Source organism: Syngnathus scovelli, chromosome 13 (assembly GCF_024217435.2).
Source record: "Syngnathus scovelli strain Florida chromosome 13, RoL_Ssco_1.2, whole genome shotgun sequence".
NCBI lineage: Eukaryota > Metazoa > Chordata > Actinopteri > Syngnathiformes > Syngnathidae > Syngnathus > Syngnathus scovelli.
The window spans coordinates 2,803,471-2,829,565 of record NC_090859.1 but is presented as its reverse complement, the minus strand read 5'-3'; positions in this window follow the sequence as shown (position 1 = coordinate 2,829,565).

Genomic DNA, 26,095 nt, shown 5'->3' with positions numbered 1-26,095 from the left:
AGTGACGGGAGGAGCACATTTCAGAAAACGTGCTCAGCTCGTCCAGAAAATGCGATTTAAGCAATAAAATTAAAAATGCACCCAAAACCTAAACCAAACGTTGCAGGTGGATATTTCTTCATGCGCAGTGGTCAACGCGGCACTCTCTAGCTGCCAAGAGCACTTTTTACTATGCGCGCCCAACAAGAGTGACGGGAGGAGCACATTTCAGAAAACGTGCTCAGCTCGTCGAGAAAATGCGATTTAAGTAATAAAATTAAAAATGCACCTAAAACCTAAACCAAACTTGCAGGTGGTTATTTCTTCATGTGCAGTGGTCAACGCGGCACTCTCTAGCGGCCAAGAGCACTTTTTACTATGCGCACCCAACCAGAGTGACGGGAGGAGCACATTTCAGAAAACGTGCTCAGCTCGTCGAGAAAATGCGATTTAAGCAATAAAATAAAAAATGCACCTAAAACCTAAACCAAACGCTGCAGATGGTCATTTCTTCATGCGCAGTGGTCAACGCGGCACTCTCTAGCTGCCAAGAGCACATTTTACTATGCGCACCCAACCAGAGTGACGGGAGGAGCACATTTCAGAAAACGTGCTCAGCTCGTCGAGAAAATGCGATTTAAGCAATAAAATTAAAAATGCACATAAAACCTAAACCAAACGTTGCAGGTGGTTATTTCTTCATGCGCAGTGGTCAACGCGGCACTCTCTAGCTGCCAAGAGCACTTTTTACTATGCGCACCCAACCAGAGTGACGGGAGGAGCACATTTCAGAAAACGTGCACAGCTCGTCGAGAACATGCGATTTAAGCAATAAAATTAAAAATGCACCCAAAACCTAAACCAAACGTTGCAGGTGGTTATTTCTTCATGCGCAGTGGTCAACGCGGCACTCTCTAGCTGCCAAGAGCACTTTTTACTATGCGTACCCAACCAGAGTGACGGGAGGAGCACATTTCAGAAAACGTGCTCAGCTCGTCGAGAAAATGCGATTTAAGCAATAAAATTAAAAATGCACCTAAAACCTAAACCAAACGTTGCAGGTGGTCATTTCTTCATGCGCAGTGGTCAACGCGGCACTCTCGAGCTGCCAAGAGCACTTTTTACTATGCACACCCAACCAGAGTGACGGGAGGAGCACATTTCAGAAAACGTGCTCAGCTCGTCGAGAAAATGCGATTTAAGCAATAAAATTAAAAATGCACCCAAAACCTAAACCAAACGTTGCAGGTGGTTATTTCTTCATGCGCAGTTGTCAACGCGGCACTCTCTAGCTGCCAAGAACACTTTTTACTATGCGCACCCAACCAGAGTGACGGGAGGAGCAGATTTCAGAAAACGTGCTCAGCTCGACGAGAAAATGCGATTTAAGCAATAAAATTAAAAATGCACCCAAAACCTAAACCAAACGTTGCAGGCGGTTATTTCTTCATGCGCAGTGGTCAACGCGGCACTCTCTAGCTGCCAAGAGCACTTTTTACTATGCGCACCCAACCAGAGTGACGGGAGGAGCACATTTTAGAAAACGTGCTCAGCTCGTCGAGAAAATGCGATTTAAGCAATAAAATTAAAAATGCATCTAAAACCTAAACCAAACGTTGCAGGTGGTTATTTCTTCATGCACAGCAGTCAACGCGGCACTCTCTAGCTGCCAAGAGCACTTTTTACTATGCGCACCCAACCAGAGTGACGGGAGGAGCACATTTCAGAAAACGTGCTCAGCTCGTCGAGAAAATGCGATTTAAGCAATAAAATTAAAAATGCACCTAAAACCTAAAACAAACGTTGCACGTGGTTATTTCTTCATGCGCAGTGGTCAACGCGGCACTCTCTAGCTGCCAAGAGCACTTTTTACTATGCGCACCCAACCAGAGTGACGGGAGGAGCACATTTCAGAAAACGTGCTCAGCTCGTCGAGAAAATGCGATTTAAGCAATAAAATTAAAAATGCACCCAAAACCTAAACCAAACGTTGCAGATGGTCATTTCTTCATGCGCAGTGGTCAACGCGGCACTCTCTAGCTGCCAAGAGCACTTTTTACTATGCGCACCCAACAAGAGTGACGGGAGGAGCACATTTCAGAAAACGTGCTCAGCTCGTCGAGAAAATGCGATTTAAGCAATAAAATTAAAAATGCACCTAAAACCTAAACCAAACGTTGCAGGTGGTTATTTCTTCATGCGCAGTGGTCAACGCGGCACTCTCTAGCTGCCAAGAGCACTTTTTACTATGCGCGCCCAACAAGAGTGACGGGAGGAGCACATTTCAGAAAACGTGCTCAGCTCGTCGAGAAAATGCGATTTAAGCAATAAAATTAAAAATGCACCTAAAACCTAAACCAAACTTGCAGGTGGTTATTTCTTCATGTGCAGTGGTCAACGCGGCACTCTCTAGCTGCCAAGAGCACTTTTTACTATGCGCACCCAACCAGAGTGACGGGAGGAGCACATTTAAGAAAACGTGCTCAGCTCGTCGAGAAAATGCGATTTAAGCAATAAAATTAAAAATGCACCTAAAACCTAAACCAAACGTTGCAGGCTGTTATTTCTTCATGCGCAGTGGTCAACGCGGCACTCTCTAGCTGCCAAGAGCACTTTTTACTATGCGCACCCAACCAGAGTGACGGGAGGATCATATTTCAGAAAACGTGCTCAGCTCGTCCAGAAAATGCGATTTAAGCAATAAAATTAAAAATGCACCCAAAACCTAAACCAAACGATGCAGGTGGTTATTTCTTCATGCGCAGTGGTCAACGCGGCACTCTCTAGCTGCCAAGAGCACTTTTTACTATGCGCACCCAACCAGAGTGACGGGAGGAGCACATTTCTGAAAACGTGCTCAGCTCGTCGAGAAAATGCGATTTAAGCAATAAAAATAAAAATGCACCCAAAACCTAAACCAAACGTTGCAGGTGGTTATTTCTTCATGCGCAGTGGTCAACGCGGCACTCTCTAGCTGCCAAGAGCACTTTTTACTATGCGCACCCAACCAGAGTGACGGGAGGAGCACATTTCAGAAAACGTGCTCAGCTCGTCGAGAAAATGCAATTTAAGCAATAAAATTAAAAATGCACCTCAAACCTAAACCAAACGTTGGGGGTGGTTATTTCTTCATGTGCAGCAGTCAACGCAGCACTCTCTAGCTGACAAGAGCACTTTTTACTATGCGCACCCAACCAGAGTGACGGGAGGAGCACATTTCAGAAAACGTGCTCAGCTCGTCGAGAAAATGCGATTTAAGCAATAAAATTAAAAATGCACCTAAAACCTAAACCAAACGTTGCAGATGGTCATTTCTTAATGCGCAGTGGTCAACGCGGCACTCTCTAGCTGCCAAGAGCACTTTTTACTATGCGCACCCAACCAGAGTGACGGGAGGAGCACATTTCAGAAAACATGCTCAGCTCGTCGAGAAAATGCGATTTAAGCAATAAAATTAAAAATAGACCTAAAACCTAAACCAAACGTTGCAGATGGTCATTTCTTCATGCGCAGTGGTCAACGCGGCACTCTCTAGCTGCCAAGAGCACTTTTTACTATGCGCACCCAACCAGAGTGACGGGAGGAGCACATTTCAGAAAACGTGCTCAGCTCGTCAAGAAAATGCGATTTAAGCAATAAAATTAAAAATGCACCCAAAACCTAAACCAAACGTTGCAGATGGTAATTTCTTCATGCGCAGTGGTTAACGCGGCACTCTCTAGCTGCCAAGAGCACTTTTTACTATGCGCACCCAACCAGAGTGACGGGAGGAGCACATTTCAGAAAACGTGCTCAGCTCGTCGAGAAAATGCGATTAAAGCAATAAAATTAAAAATGCACCTAAAACCTAAACCAAACGTTGCAGATGGTCATTTCTTCATGCGCAGTGGTCAACGCGGCACTCTCTAGCTGCCAAGAGCACTTTTTACTATGCGCACCCAACAAGAGTGACGGGAGGAGCACATTTCAGAAAACGTGCTCAGCTCGTCGAGAAAATGCGATTTAAGCAATAAAATTAAAAATGCACCTAAAACCTAAACCAAACGTTGCAGATGGTCATTTCTTCATGCGCAGTGGTCAACGCAGCACTCTCTAGCTGCCAAGAGCACTTTTTACTATGCGCACCAAACCAGAGTGACGGGAGGAGCACATTTCAGAAAACGTGCTCAGCTCGTCCAGAAAATGCGATTTAAGCAATAAAATTAAAAATACACCCAAAACCTAAACCAAACGTTGCATGTGGTTATTTCTTAATGCGCAGTGGTCAACGCGGCACTCTCTAGCTGCCAAGAGCACTTTTTACTATGCGCACCCAACCAGAGTGACGGGAGGAGCACATTTCAGAAAACGTGCTCAGCTCGTCGAGTAAATGCGATTTAAGCAATAAAATTAAAAATGCACCTAAAACCTAAACCAAACGTTGCAGGTGGTTATTTCTTCATGCGCAGTGGTCAACGCGGCACTCTATAGCTGCCAAGAGCACTTTTTACTATGCGCACCCAACAAGAGTGACGGGAGGAGCACATTTCAGAAAACGTGCTCAGCTCGTCGAGAAAATGCGATTTAAGCAATAAAATTAAAAATGCACCTAAAACCTAAACCAAACTTGCAGGTGGTTATTTCTTCATGTGCAGTGGTCAACGCGGCACTCTCTAGCTGCCAAGAGCACTTTTTACTATGCGCACCCAACCAGAGTGACGGGAGGAGCACATTTCAGAAAACGTGCTCAGCTCGTCGAGAAAATGCGATTTAAGCAATAAAATTAAAAATGCACCTAAAACCTAAACCAAACGTTGCAGGTGGTTATTTCTTCATGCGCAGTGGTCAACGCGGCACTCTCTAGCTGCCAAGAGCACTTTTTACTATGCGCACCCAACCAGAGTGACGGGAGGAGCACATTTCAGAAAACGTGCTCAGCTCGTCGAGAAAATGCGATTTAAGCAATAAAATTAAAAATGCACTCAAAACCTAAACCAAACGTTGCAGATGGTCATTTCTTCATGCGCAGTGGTCAACGCGGCACTCTCTAGCTGCCAAGCGCACTTTTTACTATGCGCACCCAACCAGAGTGACGGGAGGAGTACATTTCGGAAAACGTGCTCAGCTCGTCGAGAAAATGCGATTTAAGCAATAAAAATAAAAATGCACCCAAAACCTAAACCAAACGTTGCAGGTGGTTATTTCTTCATGCGCAGTGGTCAACGCGGCACTCTCTAGCTGCCAAGAGCACTTTTTACTATGCGCACCCAACCAGAGTGACGGGAGGAGCACATTTCAGAAAACGTGCTCAGCTCGTCGAGAAAATGCAATTTAAGCAATAAAATTAAAAATGCACCTAAAACCTAAACCAAACGTTGCAGGTGGTTATTTCTTCATGCGCAGTGGTCAACGCGGCACTCTCTAGCTGCCAAGAGCACTTTTTACTATGCGCACCCAACCAGAGTGACGGGAGGAGCACATTTCAGAAAACGTGCTCAGCTCGTCCAGAAAATGCGATTTAAGCAATAAAATTAAAAATGCACTCAAAACCTAAACCAAACGTTGCAGATGGTCATTTCTTCATGCGCAGTGGTCAACGCGGCACTCTCTAGCTGCCAAGAGCACTTTTTACTATGCGCACCCAACCAGAGTGACGGGAGGAGCACATTTCAGAAAACGTGCTCAGCTCGTCGAGTAAATGCGATTTAAGCAATAAAATTAAAAATGCACCTAAAACCTAAACCAAACGTTGTAGGTGGTTATTTCTTCATGCGCAGTGGTCAACGCGGCACTCTATAGCTGCCAAGAGCACTTTTTACTATGCGCACCCAACAAGAGTGACGGGAGGAGCACATTTCAGAAAACGTGCTCAGCTCGTCGAGAAAATGCGATTTAAGCAATAAAATTAAAAATGCACCTAAAACCTAAACCAAACTTGCAGGTGGTTATTTCTTCATGTGCAGCAGTGAACGCAGCACTCTCTAGCTGCCAAGAGCACTTTTTACTATGCACACCCAAACAGAGTGACGGGAGGAGCACATTCCAGAAAACGTGCTCAGCTTGTCGAGAAAATGCGATTTAAGCAATAAAATTAAAATGCACCTAAAACCTAAACCGAACGTTGCAGGTGGTTATTTCTTCATGCGCAATGGTCAACGCGGCACTCTCTAGCTGCCAAGAGCACTTTTTACTATGCGCACCCAACCAGAGTGACGGGAGGAGCACATTTCAGAAAACGTGCTCAGCTCGTCGAGAAAATGCGATTTAAGCAATAAAATTAAAAATGCACCTAAAACCTAAACCAAGCGTTGCAGATGGTCATTTCTTCATGCGCAGTGGTCAACGCGGCACTCTCTAGCTGCCAAGAGCACTTTTTACTATGCACACCCAAACAGAGTGACGGGAGGAGCACATTCCAGAAAACGTGCTCAGCTTGTCGAGAAAATGCAATTTAAGCAATAAAATTAAAAATGCACCCAAAACCTAAACCAAACGTTGCAGGTGGTTATTTCTTCATGCGCAGTGGTCGACGCGGCACTCTCTAGCTGCCAAGAGCACTTTTTATTATGCGCACCCAACCAGAGTGACGGGAGGAGCACATTTCAGAAAACATGCTCAGCTCGTCGAGAAAATGCGATTTAAGCAATAAAATTAAAAATGCACCCAAAACCTAAACCAAACGTTGCAGGTGGTTATTTCTTCATGCGCAGTGGTCAACGCGGCACTCTCTAGCTGCCAAGAGCACTTTTTACTATGCGCACCCAACCAGAGTGACGGGAGGAGCACATTTCAGAAAACGTGCTCAGCTCGTCGAGAAAATGCGATTTAAGCAATAAAATTAAAAATGCACCTAAAACCTAAACCAAACGTTGCAGGTGGTTATTTCTTCATGCGCAGTGGTCAACGCGGCACTCTCTAGCTGCCAAGAGCACTTTTTACTATGCGCAACCAACCAGAGTGACGCGAGGAGCACATTTCAGAAAACGTGCTCAGCTCGTCGAGAAAATGCGATTTAAGCAATAAAATTAAAAATGCACCTAAAACCTAAAACAAACGTTGCAGATGGTCATTTCTTCATGCGCAGTGGTCAACGCGGCACTCTCGAGCTGCCAAGAGCACTTTTTACAATGCACACCCAACCAGAGTGACGGGAGGAGCACATTTCAGAAAACGTGCTCAGCTCGTCGAGAAAATGCGATTTAAGCAATAAAATTAAAAATGCACCCAAAACCTAAACCAAACGCTGCAGATGGTCATTTCTTCATGCGCAGTGGTCAACGCGGCACTCTCGAGCTGCCAAGAGCACTTTTTACTATGCGCACCCAACCAGAGTGACGGGAGGAGCACATTTCAGAAAACGTGCTCAGCTCGTCGAGAAAATGCGATTAAAGCAATAAAATTAAAAATGCACATAAAACCTAAACCAAACGTTGCAGGTGGTTATTTCTTCATGCGCAGTGGTCAACGCGGCACTCTCTACCTGCCAAGAGCACTTTTTACTATGCGCACCCAACCAGAGTGACGGGAGGAGCACATTTCAGAAAACGTGCTCAGCTTGTCCAGAAAATGCGATTTAAGCAATAAAATTAAAAATGCACCTAAAACCTAAACCGAACGTTGCAGGTGGTTATTTCTTCATGTGCAATGGTCAACGCGGCACTCTCTAGCTGCCAAGAGCACTTATTACTATGCGCACCCAACCAGAGTGACGGGAGGAGCACATTTCAGAAAACGTGCTCAGCTCGTCGAGAAAATGCGATTTAAGCAATAAAATTAAAAATGCACCCAAAACCTAAACCAAACGTTGCCTATGGTCATTTCTTCATGCGCAGTGGTCAACGCGGCACTCTCTAGCTGCCAAGAGCACTTTTTACTATGCGCACCCAACCAGAGTGACGGGAGGAGCACATTTCAGAAAACGTGCTCAGCTCGTCGAGAAAATGCGATTTAAGCAATAAAATTAAAAATGCACCTAAAACCTAAACCAAACGTTGCAGATGGTCATTTCTTCATGCGCAGTGGTCAACGCGGCACTCTCTAGCTGCCAAGAGCACTTTTTACTATGCACACCCAAACAGAGTGACGGGAGGAGCACATTCCAGAAAACGTGCTCAGCTTGTCGAGAAAATGCAATTTAAGCAATAAAATTAAAAATGCACCCAAAACCTAAACCAAACGTTGCAGGTGGTTATTTCTTCATGCGCAGTGGTCGACGCGGCACTCTCTAGCTGCCAAGAGCACTTTTTACTATGCGCACCCAACCAGAGTGACGGGAGGAGCACATTTCAGAAAACGTGCTCAGCTCGTCGAGAAAATGCGATTCAAGCAATAAAATTAAAAATGCATCTAAAACCTAAACCAAACGTTGCAGGTGGTTATTTCTTCATGCACAGCAGTCAACGCGGCACTCTCTAGCTGCCAAGAGCACTTTTTACTATGCGCACCCAACCAGAGTGACGGGAGGAGCACATTCCAGAAAACGTGCTCAGCTCGTCGAGAAAATGCGATTTAAGCAATAAAATTAAAAATGCACCCAAAACCTAAACCAAACGTTGCAGATGGTCATTTCTTCATACGCAGTGGTCAACGCGGCACTCTCTAGCTGCCAAGAGCACTTTTTACTATGCACACCCAACCAGAGTGACGGGAGGAGCACATTTCAGAAAACGTGCTCACCTCGTCGAGAAAATGCGATTTAAGCAATAAAATTAAAAATGCACCCAAAACCTAAACCAAACGTTGCAGGTGGTTATTTCTTCATGCGCAGTGGTCAACGCGGCACTCTCTAGCTGCCAAGAGCACTTTTTACTATGCACACCCAACCAGAGTGACGGGAGGAGCACATTTCAGAAAACGTGCTCAGCTCGACGAGAAAATGCGATTTAAGCAATAAAATTAAAAATGCACCCAAAACCTAAACCAAACGTTGCAGGCGGTTATTTCTTCATGCGCAGTGGTCAACGCGGCACTCTCTAGCTGCCAAGAGCACTTTTTACTATGCGCACCCAACCAGAGTGACGGGAGGAGCACATTTCAGAAAACGTGCTCAGCTCGTCGAGAAAATGCGATTCAAGCAATAAAATTAAAAATGCATCTAAAACCTAAACCAAACGTTGCAGGTGGTTATTTCTTCATGCGCAGTGGTCAACGCGGCACTCTCTACCTGCCAAGAGCACTTTTTACTATGCGCACCCAACCAGAGTGACGGGAGGAGCACATTTCAGAAAACGTGCTCAGCTTGTCCAGAAAATGCGATTTAAGCAATAAAATTAAAAATGCACCTAAAACCTAAACCAAACTTGCAGGTGGTTATTTCTTCATGTGCAGTGGTCAACGCGGCACTCTCTAGCTGCCAAGAGCACTTTTTACTATGCGCACCCAACCAGAGTGACGGGAGGAGCACATTTCAGAAAACGTGCTCAGCTCGTCGAGAAAATGCGATTTAAGCAATAAAATTAAAAATGCACCTAAAACCTAAACCAAACGTTGCAGGTGGTTATTTCTTCATGCGCAGTGGTCAACGCGGCACTCTCTAGCTGCCAAGAGCACTTTTTACTATATGCACCCAACCAGAGTGACGGGAGGAGCACATTTCAGAAAACGTGCTCAGCTCGTCGAGAAAATGCGATTTAAGCAATAAAATTAAAAATGCACCCAAAACCTAAACCAAACGTTGCAGATGGTCATTTCTTCATGCGCAGTGGTCAACGCGGCACTCTCTAGCTGCCAAGAGCACTTTTTACTATGCGCACCCAACCAGAGTGACGGGAGGAGCACATTTCAGAAAACGTGCTCAGCTCGACGAGAAAATGCGATTAAAGCAATAAAATTAAAAATGCACATAAAACCTAAACCAAACGTTGCAGGTGGTTATTTCTTCATGCGCAGTGGTCAACGCGGCACTCTCTACCTGCCAAGAGCACTTTTTACTATGCGCACCCAACCAGAGTGACGGGAGGAGCACATTTCAGAAAACGTGCTCAGCTTGTCCAGAAAATGCGATTTAAGCAATAAAATTAAAAATGCACCTAAAACCTAAACCGAACGTTGCAGGTGGTTATTTCTTCATGTGCAATGGTCAACGCGGCACTCTCTAGCTGCCAAGAGCACTTATTACTATGCGCACCCAACCAGAGTGACGGGAGGAGCACATTTCAGAAAACGTGCTCAGCTCGTCGAGAAAATGCGATTTAAGCAATAAAATTAAAAATGCACCCAAAACCTAAACCAAACGTTGCCTATGGTCATTTCTTCATGCGCAGTGGTCAACGCGGCACTCTCTAGCTGCCAAGAGCACTTTTTACTATGCGCACCCAACCAGAGTGACGGGAGGAGCACATTTCAGAAAACGTGCTCAGCTCGTCGAGAAAATGCGATTTAAGCAATAAAATTAAAAATGCACCTAAAACCTAAACCAAACGTTGCAGATGGTCATTTCTTCATGCGCAGTGGTCAACGCGGCACTCTCTAGCTGCCAAGAGCACTTTTTACTATGCACACCCAAACAGAGTGACGGGAGGAGCACATTCCAGAAAACGTGCTCAGCTTGTCGAGAAAATGCAATTTAAGCAATAAAATTAAAAATGCACCCAAAACCTAAACCAAACGTTGCAGGTGGTTATTTCTTCATGCGCAGTGGTCGACGCGGCACTCTCTAGCTGCCAAGAGCACTTTTTACTATGCGCACCCAACCAGAGTGACGGGAGGAGCACATTTCAGAAAACGTGCTCAGCTCGTCGAGAAAATGCGATTCAAGCAATAAAATTAAAAATGCATCTAAAACCTAAACCAAACGTTGCAGGTGGTTATTTCTTCATGCACAGCAGTCAACGCGGCACTCTCTAGCTGCCAAGAGCACTTTTTACTATGCGCACCCAACCAGAGTGACGGGAGGAGCACATTCCAGAAAACGTGCTCAGCTCGTCGAGAAAATGCGATTTAAGCAATAAAATTAAAAATGCACCCAAAACCTAAACCAAACGTTGCAGATGGTCATTTCTTCATACGCAGTGGTCAACGCGGCACTCTCTAGCTGCCAAGAGCACTTTTTACTATGCACACCCAACCAGAGTGACGGGAGGAGCACATTTCAGAAAACGTGCTCACCTCGTCGAGAAAATGCGATTTAAGCAATAAAATTAAAAATGCACCCAAAACCTAAACCAAACGTTGCAGGTGGTTATTTCTTCATGCGCAGTGGTCAACGCGGCACTCTCTAGCTGCCAAGAGCACTTTTTACTATGCACACCCAACCAGAGTGACGGGAGGAGCACATTTCAGAAAACGTGCTCAGCTCGACGAGAAAATGCGATTTAAGCAATAAAATTAAAAATGCACCCAAAACCTAAACCAAACGTTGCAGGCGGTTATTTCTTCATGCGCAGTGGTCAACGCGGCACTCTCTAGCTGCCAAGAGCACTTTTTACTATGCGCACCCAACCAGAGTGACGGGAGGAGCACATTTCAGAAAACGTGCTCAGCTCGTCGAGAAAATGCGATTCAAGCAATAAAATTAAAAATGCATCTAAAACCTAAACCAAACGTTGCAGGTGGTTATTTCTTCATGCACAGCAGTCAACGCGGCACTCTCTAGCTGCCAAGAGCACTTTTTACTATGCGCACCCAACCAGAGTGACGGGAGGAGCACATTCCAGAAAACGTGCTCAGCTCGTCGATAAAATGCGATTTAAGCAATAAAATTAAAAATGCACACAAAACCTAAACCAAACGTTGCAGATGGTCATTTCTTCATACGCAGTGGTCAACGCGGCACTCTCTAGCTGCCAAGAGCACTTTTTACTATGCACACCCAACCAGAGTGACGGGAGGAGCACATTTCAGAAAACGTGCTCACCTCGTCGAGAAAATGCGATTTAAGCAATAAAATTAAAAATGCACCCAAAACCTAAACCAAACGTTGCAGGTGGTTATTTCTTCATGCGCAGTGGTCAACGCGGCACTCTCTAGCTGCCAAGAGCACTTTTTACTATGCACACCCAACCAGAGTGACGGGAGGAGCACATTTCAGAAAACGTGCTGAGCTCGTCGAGAAAATGCGATTTAAGCAATAAAATTAAAAATGCACCTAAAACCTAAACCAAACGTTGCAGGTGGTTATTTCTTCATGCGCAGTGGTCAACGCGGCACTCTCTAGCTGCCAAGAGCACTTTTTACTATGCGCACCCAACAAGAGTGACGGGAGGAGCACATTTCAGAAAACGTGCTCAGCTCGTCGAGAAAATGCGATTTAAGCAATAAAATTAAAAATGCACCCAAAACCTAAACCAAACGTTGCAGGTGGTTATTTCTTCGTGCGCAGTGGTCAACGCGGCACTCTCTAGCTGCCAAGAGCACTTTTTACTATGCGCACCCAACCAGAGTGACGGGAGGAGCACATTTCAGAAAACGTGCTCAGCTCGTCGAGAAAATGCGATTTAAGCAATAAAATTAAAAATGCACCCAAAACCTAAACCAAACGTTGCAGATGGTCATTTCTTCATGCGCAGTGGTCAACGCGGCACTCTCTAGCTGCCAAGAGCACTTTTTACTATGCGCACCCAACCAGAGTGACGGGAGGAGCACATTTCAGAAAACGTGCTCAGCTCGTCGAGAAAATGCGATTTAAGCAATAAAATTAAAAATGCACCCAAAACCTAAACCAAACGTTGCAGGTGGTTATTTCTTCATGTGCAGTGGTCAACGCGGCACTCTCTAGCTGCCAAGAGCACTTTTTACTATGCGCACCCAACCAGAGTGACGGGAGGAGCAGATTTCAGAAAACGTGCTCAGCTCGACGAGAAAATGCGATTTAAGCAATAAAATTAAAAATGCACCCAAAACCTAAACCAAACGTTGCAGGCGGTTATTTCTTCATGCGCAGTGGTCAACGCGGCACTCTCTAGCTGCCAAGAGCACTTTTTACTATGCGCACCCAACCAGAGTGACGGGAGGAGCACATTTCAGAAAACGTGCTCAGCTCGTCGAGAAAATGCGATTCAAGCAATAAAATTAAAAATGCATCTAAAACCTAAACCAAACGTTGCAGGTGGTTATTTCTTCATGCACAGCAGTCAACGCGGCACTCTCTAGCTGCCAAGAGCACTTTTTACTATGCGCACCCAACCAGAGTGACGGGAGGAGCACATTCCAGAAAACGTGCTCAGCTCGTCGAGAAAATGCGATTTAAGCAATAAAATTAAAAATGCACCCAAAACCTAAACCAAACGTTGCAGATGGTCATTTCTTCATACGCAGTGGTCAACGCGGCACTCTCTAGCTGCCAAGAGCACTTTTTACTATGCACACCCAACCAGAGTGACGGGAGGAGCACATTTCAGAAAACGTGCTCACCTCGTCGAGAAAATGCGATTTAAGCAATAAAATTAAAAATGCACCCAAAACCTAAACCAAACGTTGCAGGTGGTTATTTCTTCATGCGCAGTGGTCAACGCGGCACTCTCTAGCTGCCAAGAGCACTTTTTACTATGCACACCCAACCAGAGTGACGGGAGGAGCACATTTCAGAAAACGTGCTCAGCTCGTCGAGAAAATGCGATTTAAGCAATAAAATTAAAAATGCACCTAAAACCTAAACCAAACGTTGCAGGTGGTTATTTCTTCATGCGCAGTGGCCAACGCGGCACTCTCTAGCTGCCAAGAGCACTTTTTACTATGCGCACCCAACCAGAGTGACGGGAGGAGCACATTTCAGAAAACGTGCTCAGCTCGTCGAGAAAATGCGATTTAAGCAATAAAATTAAAAATGCACCTAAAACCTAAACCAAACTTGCAGGTGGTTATTTCTTCATTTGCAGTGGTCAACGCGGCACTCTCTAGCTGCCAAGAGCACTTTATACTATGCGCACCCAACCAGAGTGACGGGAGGAGCACATTTCAGAAAACGTGCTCAGCTCGTCGAGAAAATGCGATTTAAGCAATAAAATTAAAAATGCACCTAAAACCTAAACCAAACGTTGCAGGTGGTTATTTCTTCATGCGAAGTGGTCAACGCGGCACTCTCTAGCTGCCAAGAGCACTTTTTACTATGCGCACCCAACCAGAGTGACAGGAGGAGCACATTTCAGAAAACGTGCTCAGCTCGTCGAGAAAATGCGATTAAAGCAATAAAATTAAAAATGCACCCAAAACCCAAACCAAACGTTGCAGATGGTCATTTCTTCATGCGCAGTGGTCAACGCGGCACTCTCTAGCTGCCAAGAGCACTTTTTACTATGCACACCCAACCAGAGTGACGGGAGGAGCACATTTCAGAAAACGTGCTCAGCTCGACGAGAAAATGCGATTTAAGCAATAAAATTAAAAATGCACCCAAAACCTAAACCAAACGTTGCAGATGGTCATTTCTTCATGCGCAGTGGTCAACGCGGCACTCTCTAGCTGCCAAGAGCACTTTTTACTATGCGCACCCAACCAGAGTGACGGGAGGAGCACATTTCAGAAAACGTGCTCAGCTCGACGAGAAAATGCGATTTAAGCAATAAAATTAAAAATGCACCCAAAACCTAAACCAAACGTTGCAGGTGGTTATTTCTTCATGCGCAGTGGTCAACGCCGCACTCTCTAGCTGCCAAGAGCACTTTTTACTATGCGCACCCAACCAGAGTGACGGGAGGAGCACATTTCATGAAACGATCTCAGCTCGTCGAGAAAATGCGATTTAAGCAATAAAATTAAAAATGTACCTAAAACCTAAACCAAACGTTGCAGGTGGTTATTTCTTCATGCGCAGTGGTCAACGCGGCACTCTCTAGCTGCCAAGAGCACTTTTTACTATGCGCACCCAACCAGAGTGACGGGAGGAGCACATTTCAGAAAACGTGCACAGCTCGTCGAGAACATGCGATTTAAGCAATAAAATTAAAAATGCACCCAAAACCTAAACCAAACGTTGCAGGTGGTTATTTCTTCATGCGCAGTGGTCAACGCGGCACTCTCTAGCTGCCAAGAGCACTCTTTTTACTATGCGCACCCAACCAGAGTGACGGGAGGAGCACATTTCAGAAAACGTGCTCAGCTCGTCGAGAAAATGCGATTTAAGCAATAAAATTAAAAATGCACCCAAAACCTAAACCAAACGTTGCAGATGGTCATTTCTTCATGCGCAGTGGTCAACGCGGCACTCTCTAGCTGCCAAGAGCACTTTTTACTATGCGCACCCAACCAGAATGACGGGAGGAGCACATTTCAGAAAACGTGCTCAGCTCGTCGAGAAAATGCGATTTCAGCAATAAAATTAAAAATAAACCCAAAACCTAAACCAAACGTTGCAGATGGTCATTTCTTCATGCGCAGTGGTCAACGCGGCAGTCTCTAGCTGCCAAGAGCACTTTTTACTATGCGCACCCGACCAGAGTGACGGGAGGAGCACACTTCAGAAAACGTGCTCAGCTCGACGAGAAAATGCGATTAAGCAATACAATTAAAAATGCACCCAAAACCTAAACCAAACGTTGCAGGTGGTTATTTCTTCATGCGCAGTGGTCAACGCGGCACTCTCTAGCTGCCAAGAGCACTTTTTACTATGCGCACCCAACCAGAGTGACGGGAGGAGCACATTTCAGAAAACGTGCTCAGCTCGTCGAGAAAATGCGATTTAAGCAATCAAATTAAAAATGCACCTAAAACCTAAACCAAACGTTGCAGGTGGTTATTTCTTCATGCGCAATGGTCAACGCGGCATCTCTAGCTGCCAAGAGCACTTTTTACTATGCGGACCCAACCAGAGTGACGGGAGGAGCACATTTCAGAAAACGTGCTCAGCTCGTCGAGAAAATGCGATTTAAGCAATAAAATTAAAAATGCACCTAAAACCTAAACCAAACGTTGCAGATGGTCATTTCTTCATGCGCAGTGGTCAACGCGGCACTCTCTAGCTGCCAAGAGCACTTTTTACTATGCGCACCCAACCAGAGTGACGGGAGGAGCACATTTCAGAAAACGTGCTCAGCTCGTCGAGAAAATGCGATTTAAGCAATAAAATTAAAAATGCACCTAAAACCTAAACCAAACGTTGCAGGTGGTTATTTCTTCATGCGCAGTGGTCAACGCGGCACTCTCTAGCTGCCAAGAGCACTTTTTACTATGTGCACCCAACCAGAGTGACGGGAGGAGCACATTTCAGAAAACGTGCTCAGCTCGTCGAGAAAATGTGATTTAAGCAATAAAATTATAAATGCACCTAAAACCTAAACCAAACGTTACAGGTGGTTATTTCTTCATGCGCAGTGGTCAACGCGGCACTCTAGCTGCCAAGAGCACTTTTTACTATGCGCACCCAACCAGAGTGACGGGAGGAGCACATTCCAGAAAACGTGCTCAGCTCGTCGAGAAAATGCGATTTAAGCAATAAAATTAAAAATGCACCCAAAACCTAAACCAAACGTTGCAGATGGTCATTTCTTCGTGCGCATTGGTCAACGCGGCACTCTCGAGCTGCCAAGAGCACTTTTTACTATGCACACCCAACCAGAGTGACGGAAGGAGCACATTTCAGAAAACGTGCTCAGCTTGTCCAGAAAATGCGATTTAGGCAATAAAATTAAAAATGCACCCAAAACCTAAACCAAACGTTGCAGGTGGTTATTTCTTCATGCGCAGTTTTCAACGCGGCACTCTCTACCTGCTAAGAGCACTTTTTACTATGCGCACCCAACCAGAGTGACGGGAGGAGCACATTTCAGAAAACGTGCTCAGCTCGTCGAGAAAATGCGATTTAAGCAATAAAATTAAAAATGCACCCAAAACCTAAACCAAACGTTGCAGATGGTCATTTCTTCATGCGCAGTGGTCAACGCGGCACTCTCTAGCTGCCAAGAGCACTTTTTACTATGCGCACCCAACCAGAGTGACGGGAGGAGCACATTTCAGAAAACGTGCTCAGCTCGTCGAGAAAATGCGATTTAAGCAATAAAATTAAAAATGCACCCAAAACCTAATCCAAACGTTGCAAGTGGTTATTTCTTCATGCGCAGTGGTCAACGCGGCACTCTCTAGCTGCCAAGTGCACTTTTTACTATGCGCACCCAACCAGAGTGACGGGAGGAGCACATTTCAGAAAACGTGCTCATCTCGTCGAGAAAACGCGATTTAAGATTCAAGATTCAAGATTCAAGAGTTTTTTATTCGCCATGTTTGAGCGTGCCAAACAAGGAATTTGACTTCGGTAAACCACAGCCTCTGTTCAACATTTAGGTGACTAACAACAACACTCAGGACATGGAAGAACGAAAGATATTCTCAAACACCCCCTGATCTTAAACTCCCAAGAGGGCAAGGAAAAACTCAAAACTCCAGCTAGGGGAAATGAGAAACCTTGAGAAGAGACCACAGATGGGAGGGTCCCTCTTCTAGGATGACCAGGCTGCAATGGATGCAGAGAGGACACATAGTACAAACAGTGTAGACAAAAAAGGTGTGGCAAGCGGGATGTTATTGCACAGTAATGACTCTGAGACTCTAAGAGTGGTGTGAGTTCATCAGAGCGACAGCCTGGGGGAAGAAGCTGTCTCTGTGTCTGCTGGTTTTAGTGTACAGAGCTCTATAACGGCGTCCGGAGGGGAGTAGTTCAAACAGGCTGCAACCTGGGTGCGAAGGGTCTGTTGAGATGTTACTTGCACGTTTCCTGGTCCTGGACAGGTACAAGTCTTGGATAGATGGGAGGTTGATTCCAATTATCTTTTCTGCAGTCCTTATTGTCCGTTGCAGTCTGTGCTTGTCTTGTTTGGAGGCCGATCCAAACCAGACAGTGATGGAGGTGCAGAGGACAGACTGGATGATGGCAGTGTAGAAGGTCTTCAGCAGCTCCCGTGGCAGGTTGAACTTCTTGAGCTGTCTCAGGAAGTACAGCCTCTGCTGGGCCTTCTTCCGGACAGAGTCTATGTGGCCGGTCCATTTCAGGTCCCGAGAGATTGTGGTTCCCAGGAACTTGAAGGTGTCTGTGGAGAGAATAGTATTACTGCGGATAGTGAGGGGTGAAAGTGGTGAAGGAACTCGCCTGAAGTCCACTGTCATCTCCACGGTCTTGAGCGGGTTCAGGTCCAGGTGGTTTTGGCTGCACCAGTGGACCAGCCGCTCCACCTCCTGTCTGTACGCAGTCTCATCACCGTTCTGGATCAGCCCGATGAGAGTGGTGTCGTCTGCATACTTCAGGAGCTTCACGGAAGAGTCACTTGCGGAGAAATCGTTGGTGTAGAGGGAGAAGAGCAGTGGGGAGAGGACGCATCCCTGAGGGGCTCCAGTGTTGGTGGTCAGGGTGTCAGATGTGATGCTCCCCAGCCTCACACGCTGTCTCCTGTTGGTCAGGAAGCTGGTGATCCACTGACAGGTGGAGGCAGGCACCGCAAGCTGGATGAGCTTCTGTTGGAGGATGTCAGGAGCGATGGTGTTGAACGCCGAGCTGAAGTCCACAAACAGGATCCTGGCGTACTTTCCTGGGGTGTCCAGGTGTTGCAGGATGTAGTGCAGTCCCATGTTGACCGCATCATCTACCGACCTGTTTGCCCGGTAGGCGAACTGGAGGGGGTCCAGCAGGGGGCCCGTGACATCCTTCAGGTGGTTCAGTACTAACCTCTCGAAAGATTTCATGACCACAGATGTCAGTGCAACAGGTCTATAGTCATTCATACCTGTGATGGCGGGCTTCTTGGCCACTGGAACGATGGTGGAGCTCTTGAAGCACGAGGGCACCTCACACAGCTCCAGGGAACGGTTGAAGATCCGTGCAAAGGTGGGCGCCAGCTGCTCAGCGCAGACTTTCAAGCAGGAAGGTGACACGCCGTCTGGGCCCGGTGCCTTCCTGATCTTTTGTCTCCGGAACATCTGGCGCAATAAAATTAAAAATGCACCTAAAACCTAAACCAAACGTTGCAGGTGGTTATTTCTTCATGTGCAGCCGTCAACGCGGCACTCTCTAGCTGCCAAGAGCACGTTTTACTATGCGCAGCCAACCAGAGTGACGGGAGGAGCACATTTCAGAAAACGTGTTCAGCTCTTTGAGAAAATGAGATTTAAGCAATAAAATTAAAAATGCACCTAAAACCTAAACCAAACGTTGCAGGTGGTTATTTCTTCATGCGCAGTGGTCAACGCGGCACTCTCTAGCTGCCAAGAGCACTTTTTACTATGCGCACCCAACCAGAGTGACGGGAGGAGCACATTTCAGAAAACGTGCTCAGCTCTTCGAGAAAATGCGATTTAAGCAATAAAATTAAAAATGCACCTAAAACCTAAACCAAAAATTGCAGGTGGTTATTTCTTCATGCGCAGTGGTCAACGCGGCACTCTCTAGCTGCCAAGAACACTTTTTACTATGCGCACCCAACAAGAGTGACGGGAGGAGCACATTTCAGAAAACGTGCTCAGCTTGTCGAGAAAATTCGGTTTAAGCAATAAAATTAAACATGCACCCAAAACCTAAACCAAACGTTGCAGGTGGTTATTTCTTCATGCGCAGTGGTCAACGCGGCACTCTCTAGCTGCCAAGAGCACTTTTTACTATGCGCACCCAACCAGAGTGACGGGAGGAGCACATTTCAGAAAACGTGCTCAGCTCGTCGAGAAAATGCGATTTAAGCAATAAAATTAAAAATGCACCTAAAACCTAAACCAAACGTTGCAGATGGTCATTTCTTCATGCGCAGTGGTCAACGCGGCACTCTCTAGCTGCCAAGAGCACTTTTTACTATGTGCACCCAACCAAAGTCACGGGAGGAGCACATTTCAGAAAACGTGCTCAGCTCGTCCAGAAAATGCGATTTAAGCAATAAAATTAAAAATGCACCCAAAACCTAATCCAAACGTTGCAAGTGGTTATTTCTTCATGCGCAGTGGTCAACGCGGCACTCTCTAGCTGCCAAGAGCACTTTTTACTATGCGCACCCAACCAGAGTGACGGGAGGAGCACATTTCAGAAAACGTGCTCAGCTCGTCGAGAAAATGCGATTTAAGCAATAAAATTAAAAATGCACCTAAAGCCTAAACCAAACGTTGCAGGTGGTTATTTCTTCATGCGCAATGGTCAACGCGGGACTCTCTAGCTGCCAAGAGCACTTTTTACTATGCGCACCCAACCAGAGTGACGGGAGGAGCACATTTCAGAAAACGTGCTCAGCTCGTCGAGAAAATGCGATTTAAGCAATAAAATTAAAAATGCACCTAAAACCTAAACCAAACGTTGCAGATGGTCATTTCTTCATGCGCAGTTGTCAACGCGGCACTCTCTAGCTGCCAAGAGCACTTTTTACTATGCGCACACAACCAGAGTGACGGGAGGAGCACATTTCAGAAAACGTGCTCAGCTCGTCCAGAAAATGCGATTTAAGCAATAAGATTAAAAATGCACCCAAAACCTAAACCAAACGTTGCAGGTGGTTATTTCTTCATGCGCAGTGGTCAACGCGGCACTCTCTAGCTGCCAAGAGCACTTTTTACTATGCGCACCCGACCAGAGTGACGGGAGGAGCACATTTCAGAAAACGTGCTCAGCTCGACGAGAAAATGCTATTTAAGCAATAAAATTAAAAATGCACCTAAAACCTAAACCAAACGTTGCAGATGGTCATTTCTTCATGCGCAGTGGTCAACGCGGCACTCTCTAGCTGCCAAGAGCACTTTTTACTATGCGCACCCAACCAGAGTGACGGGAGGAGCACATTTCAGAAAACGTGCTCAGCTCGTCGAGAAAATGCGATTTAAGCAATAAAATTAAAAATGCATCCAAAACCTAAACCAAACGTTGCAGATGGTCATTTCTTCATGCGCAGTGGTCAACGCGGCACTCTCTAGCTGCCAAGAGCACTTTTTACTATGCGCACCCAACCAGAGTGACGGGAGGAGCACATTTCAGAAAACGTGCTCAGCTCGTCGAGAAAATGCGATTTAAGCAATCAAATTAAAAATGCACCCAAAACCTAAACCAAACGTTGCAGATGGTCATTTCTTCATGCGCAGTGGTCAACGCGGCAATCTCTAGCTGCCAAGAGCACTTTTTACTATGCGCACCCAACCAGAGTGACGGGAGGAGCACATTTCAGAAAACGTGCTCAGCTCGACGAGAAAATGCGATTTAAGCAATAAAATTAAAAATGCACCCAAAACCTAAACCAAACGTTGCAGATGGTCATTTCTTCATGCGCAGTGGTCAACGCGGCACTTTCTAGCTGCCAAGAGCACTTTTTACTATGCGCACCCAACCAGAGTGACGGGAGGAGCACATTTCAGAAAACGTGCTCAGCTCGTCGAGAAAATGCGATTTAAGCAATAAAATTAAAAATGCACCGAAAACCTAAACCAAACGTTGCAGGTGGTTATTTCTTCATGCGCAGTGGTCAACGCGGCACTCTCTAGCTGCCAAGAGCACTTTTTACTATGCGCACCCAACCAGAGTGACGGGAGGAGCAGATTTCAGAAAACGTGCTCAGCTCGACGAGAAAATGCGATTTAAGCAATAAAATTAAAAATGCACCCAAAACCTAAACCAAACGTTGCAGGCGGTTATTTCTTCATGCGCAGTGGTCAACGCGGCACTCTCTAGCTGCCAAGAGCACTTTTTACTATGCGCACCCAACCAGAGTGACGGGAGGAGCACATTTCAGAAAACGTGCTCAGCTCGTCGAGAAAATGCGATTCAAGCAATAAAATTAAAAATGCATCTAAAACCTAAACCAAACGTTGCAGGTGGTTATTTCTTCATGCACAGCAGTCAACGCGGCACTCTCTAGCTGCCAAGAGCACTTTTTACTATGCGCACCCAACCAGAGTGACGGGAGGAGCACATTCCAGAAAACGTGCTCAGCTCGTCGAGAAAATGCGATTTAAGCAATAAAATTAAAAATGCACCCAAAACCTAAACCAAACGTTGCAGATGGTCATTTCTTCATACGCAGTGGTCAACGCGGCACTCTCTAGCTGCCAAGAGCACTTTTTACTATGCACACCCAACCAGAGTGACGGGAGGAGCACATTTCAGAAAACGTGCTCACCTCGTCGAGAAAATGCGATTTAAGCAATAAAATTAAAAATGCACCCAAAACCTAAACCAAACGTTGCAGGTGGTTATTTCTTCATGCGCAGTGGTCAACGCGGCACTCTCTAGCTGCCAAGAGCACTTTTTACTATGCACACCCAACCAGAGTGACGGGAGGAGCACATTTCAGAAAACGTGCTCAGCTCGTCGAGAAAATGCGATTTAAGCAATAAAATTAAAAATGCACCTAAAACCTAAACCAAACGTTGCAGGTGGTTATTTCTTCATGCGCAGTGGCCAACGCGGCACTCTCTAGCTGCCAAGAGCACTTTTTACTATGCGCACCCAACCAGAGTGACGGGAGGAGCACATTTCAGAAAACGTGCTCAGCTCGTCGAGAAAATGCGATTTAAGCAATAAAATTAAAAATGCACCTAAAACCTAAACCAAACGTTGCAGGTAGTTATTTCTTCATGCGCAGTGGTCAACGCGGCACTCTCTAGCTGCCAAGAGCACTTTTTACTATGCACACCCAACCAGAGTGACGGGAGGAGCGCATTTCAGAAAACGTGCTCAGCTCGTCGAGAAAATGCGATTTAAGCAATAAAATTAAAAATGCACCTAAAACCTAAACCAAACGTTGCAGGTGGTTATTTTTTCATGCGCAGTGGTCAACGCGGCACTCTCTAGCTGCCAAGAGCATTTTTTCCTATGCGCACCCAACCAGAGTGACGGGAGGAGCACATTTCAGAAAACGTGCTCGGCTCGTCGAGAAAATGCGATTTAAGAAATAAAATTAAAAATGCACCTAAAACCTAAACCAAACGTTGCAGGTGGTTATTTCTTCATGCGCAGTGGTAAACGCGGCACTCTCTAGCTGCCAAGAGCACTTTTTACTATGCGCACCCAACCAGAGTGACGGGAGGAGCACATTTCAGAAAACGTGCTCAGCTCGTCGAGAAAATGCGATTTAAGCAATAAAATTAAAAATGCACCTAAAACCTAAACCAAACGTTGCAGGTGGTCATTTCTTCTTGCGCAGTGGTCAACGCGGCACTCTCTAGCTGCCAAGAGCACTTTTTCCTATTCGCACCCAACAAGAGTGACGGGAGGAGCACATTTCAGAAAATGTGTTCAGCTCTTTGAGAAAATGAGATTTAAGCAATAAAATTAAAAATGCACCTAAAACCTAAACCAAACGTTGCAGGTGGTTATTTCTTCATGCGCAGTGGTCAACGCGGCACTCTCTAGCTGCCAAGAGCACTTTTTACTATGCGCACCCAACCAGAGTGACGGGAGGAGCACATTTCAGAAAACGTGCTCAGCTCTTCGAGAAAATGCGATTTAAGCAATAAAATTAAAAATGCACCTAAAACCTAAACCAAACGTTACAGATGGTCATTTCTTTATGCGCAGTGGTCAACGCGGCACTCTCTAGCTGCCAAGAGCACTTTTTACTATGCGCACCCAACCAGAGTGACGGGAGGAGCACATTTCAGAAAACGTGCTGAGCTCGACGAGAAAATGCAATTTAAGCAATAAAATTAAAAATGCACCTAAAACCTAAACCAAACGCTGCAGATGGTCATTTCTTCATGCGCAGTGGTCAACGCGGCACTCTCTAGCTGCCAAGAGCACTTTTTACTATGCGCACCCAACCAGAGTGACGGGAGGAGCACATTTCAGAAAACGTGCTCAGCTCGTCGAGAAAATGCGATTTAAGCAATAAAATTAAAAATGCACCTAAAACCTAAACCAAACTTGCAGGTGGTTATTTCTTCATGTGCAGTGGTCAACGCGGCACTCTCTAGCTGCCAAGAGCACTTTTTACTATGCGCACCCAACAAGAGTGACGGGAGGAGCACATTTCAGAAAACGTGCACAGCTCGTCGAGAAAATGCGATTTAAGCAATAAAATTAAAAATGCACCTAAAACCTAAACCAAACGTTGCAGGTGGTTATTTCTTCATGCGCAGTGGCCAACGCGGCACTCTCTAGCTGCCAAGAGCACTTTTTACTATGCGCACCCAACCAGAGTGACGGGAGGAGCACATTTCAGAAAACGTGCTCAGCTCGTCGAGAAAATGCGATTTAAGCAATAAAATTAAAAATGCACCTAAAACCTAAACCAAACGTTGCAGGTAGTTATTTCTTCATGCGCAGTGGTCAACGCGGCACTCTCTAGCTGCCAAGAGCACTTTTTACTATGCGCACCCAACCAGAGTGACGGGAGGAGCGCATTTCAGAAAACGTGCTCAGCTCGTCGAGAAAATGCGATTTAAGCAATAAAATTAAAAATGCACCTAAAACCTAAACCAAACGTTGCAGGTGGTTATTTTTTCATGCGCAGTGGTCAACGCGGCACTCTCTAGCTGCCAAGAGCATTTTTTCCTATGCGCACCCAACCAGAGTGACGGGAGGAGCACATTTCAGAAAACGTGCTCGGCTCGTCGAGAAAATGCGATTTAAGAAATAAAATTAAAAATGCACCTAAAACCTAAACCAAACGTTGCAGGTGGTTATTTCTTCATGCGCAGTGGTAAACGCGGCACTCTCTAGCTGCCAAGAGCACTTTTTACTATGCGCACCCAACCAGAGTGACGGGAGGAGCACATTTCAGAAAACGTGCTCAGCTCGTCGAGAAAATGCGATTTAAGCAATAAAATTAAAAATGCACCTAAAACCTAAACCAAACGTTGCAGGTGGTCATTTCTTCTTGCGCAGTGGTCAACGCGGCACTCTCTAGCTGCCAAGAGCACTTTTTCCTATTCGCACCCAACAAGAGTGACGGGAGGAGCACATTTCAGAAAATGTGTTCAGCTCTTTGAGAAAATGAGATTTAAGCAATAAAATTAAAAATGCACCTAAAACCTAAACCAAACGTTGCAGGTGGTTATTTCTTCATGCGCAGTGGTCAACGCGGCACTCTCTAGCTGCCAAGAGCATTTTTTCCTATGCGCACCCAACCAGAGTGACGGGAGGAGCACATTTCAGAAAACGTGCTCAGCTCGTCGAGAAAATGCGATTTAAGCAATAAAATTAAAAATGCACCTAAAACCTAAACCAAACTTGCAGGTGGTTATTTCTTCATGTGCAGTGGTCAACGCGGCACTCTCTAGCTGCCAAGAGCACTTTTTACTATGCGCACCCAACAAGAGTGACGGGAGGAGCACATTTCAGAAAACGTGCACAGCTCGTCGAGAACATGCGATTTAAGCAATAAAATTAAAAATGCACCTAAAACCTACACCAAACTTGCAGGTGGTTATTTCTTCATGTGCAGTGGTCAACGCGGCACTCTCTAGCTGCCAAGAGCACTTTTTACTATGCGCACCCAACCAGAGTGACGGGAGGAGCACATTTCAGAAAACGTGCTCAGCTCGTCGAGAAAATGCGATTTAAGCAATAAAATTAAAAATGCACCTAAAACCTAAACCAAACGTTGCAGGTGGTTATTTCCTCATGGGCAGTGGTCAACGCGGCACTCTCTAGCTGCCAAGAGCACTTTTTACTATGCGCACCCAACCAGAGTGACGGGAGGAGCACATTTCAGAAAACGTGCTCAGCTCGTCCAGAAAATGCGATTTAAGCAATAAAATTAAAAATGCACCCAAAACCTAAACCAAACGTTGCAGGTGGTTATTTCTTCATGCGCAGTGGTCAACGCGGCACTCTCTAGCTGCCAAGAGCACTTTTTACTATGCGCACCCAACCAGAGTGACGGGAAGAGCACATTTCAGAAAACGTGCTCAGCTCGTCGAGAAAATGCGATTTAAGCAATAAAATTAAAAATGCACCTAAAACCTAAACCAAACGTTGCAGGTGGTTATTTATTCATGCGCAGCAGTCAACGCGGCACTCTCTAGCTGCCAAGAGCACTTTTTACTATGCGCACCCAACCAGAGTGACGGGAGGAGCACATTTCAGAAAACGTGGTCAGCTCGACGAGAAAATGCGATTTAAGCAATAAAATTAAAAATGCACCCAAAACCTTAACCAAACGTTACAGGTGGTTATTTCTTCATGCGCAGTGGTCAACGCGGCACTCTCTAGCTGCCAAGAGCACTTTTTACTATGCGCACCCAACCAGAGTGACGGGAGGAGCACATTTCAGAAAACGTGCTCAGCTCGTCGAGAAAATGCGATTTAAGCAAT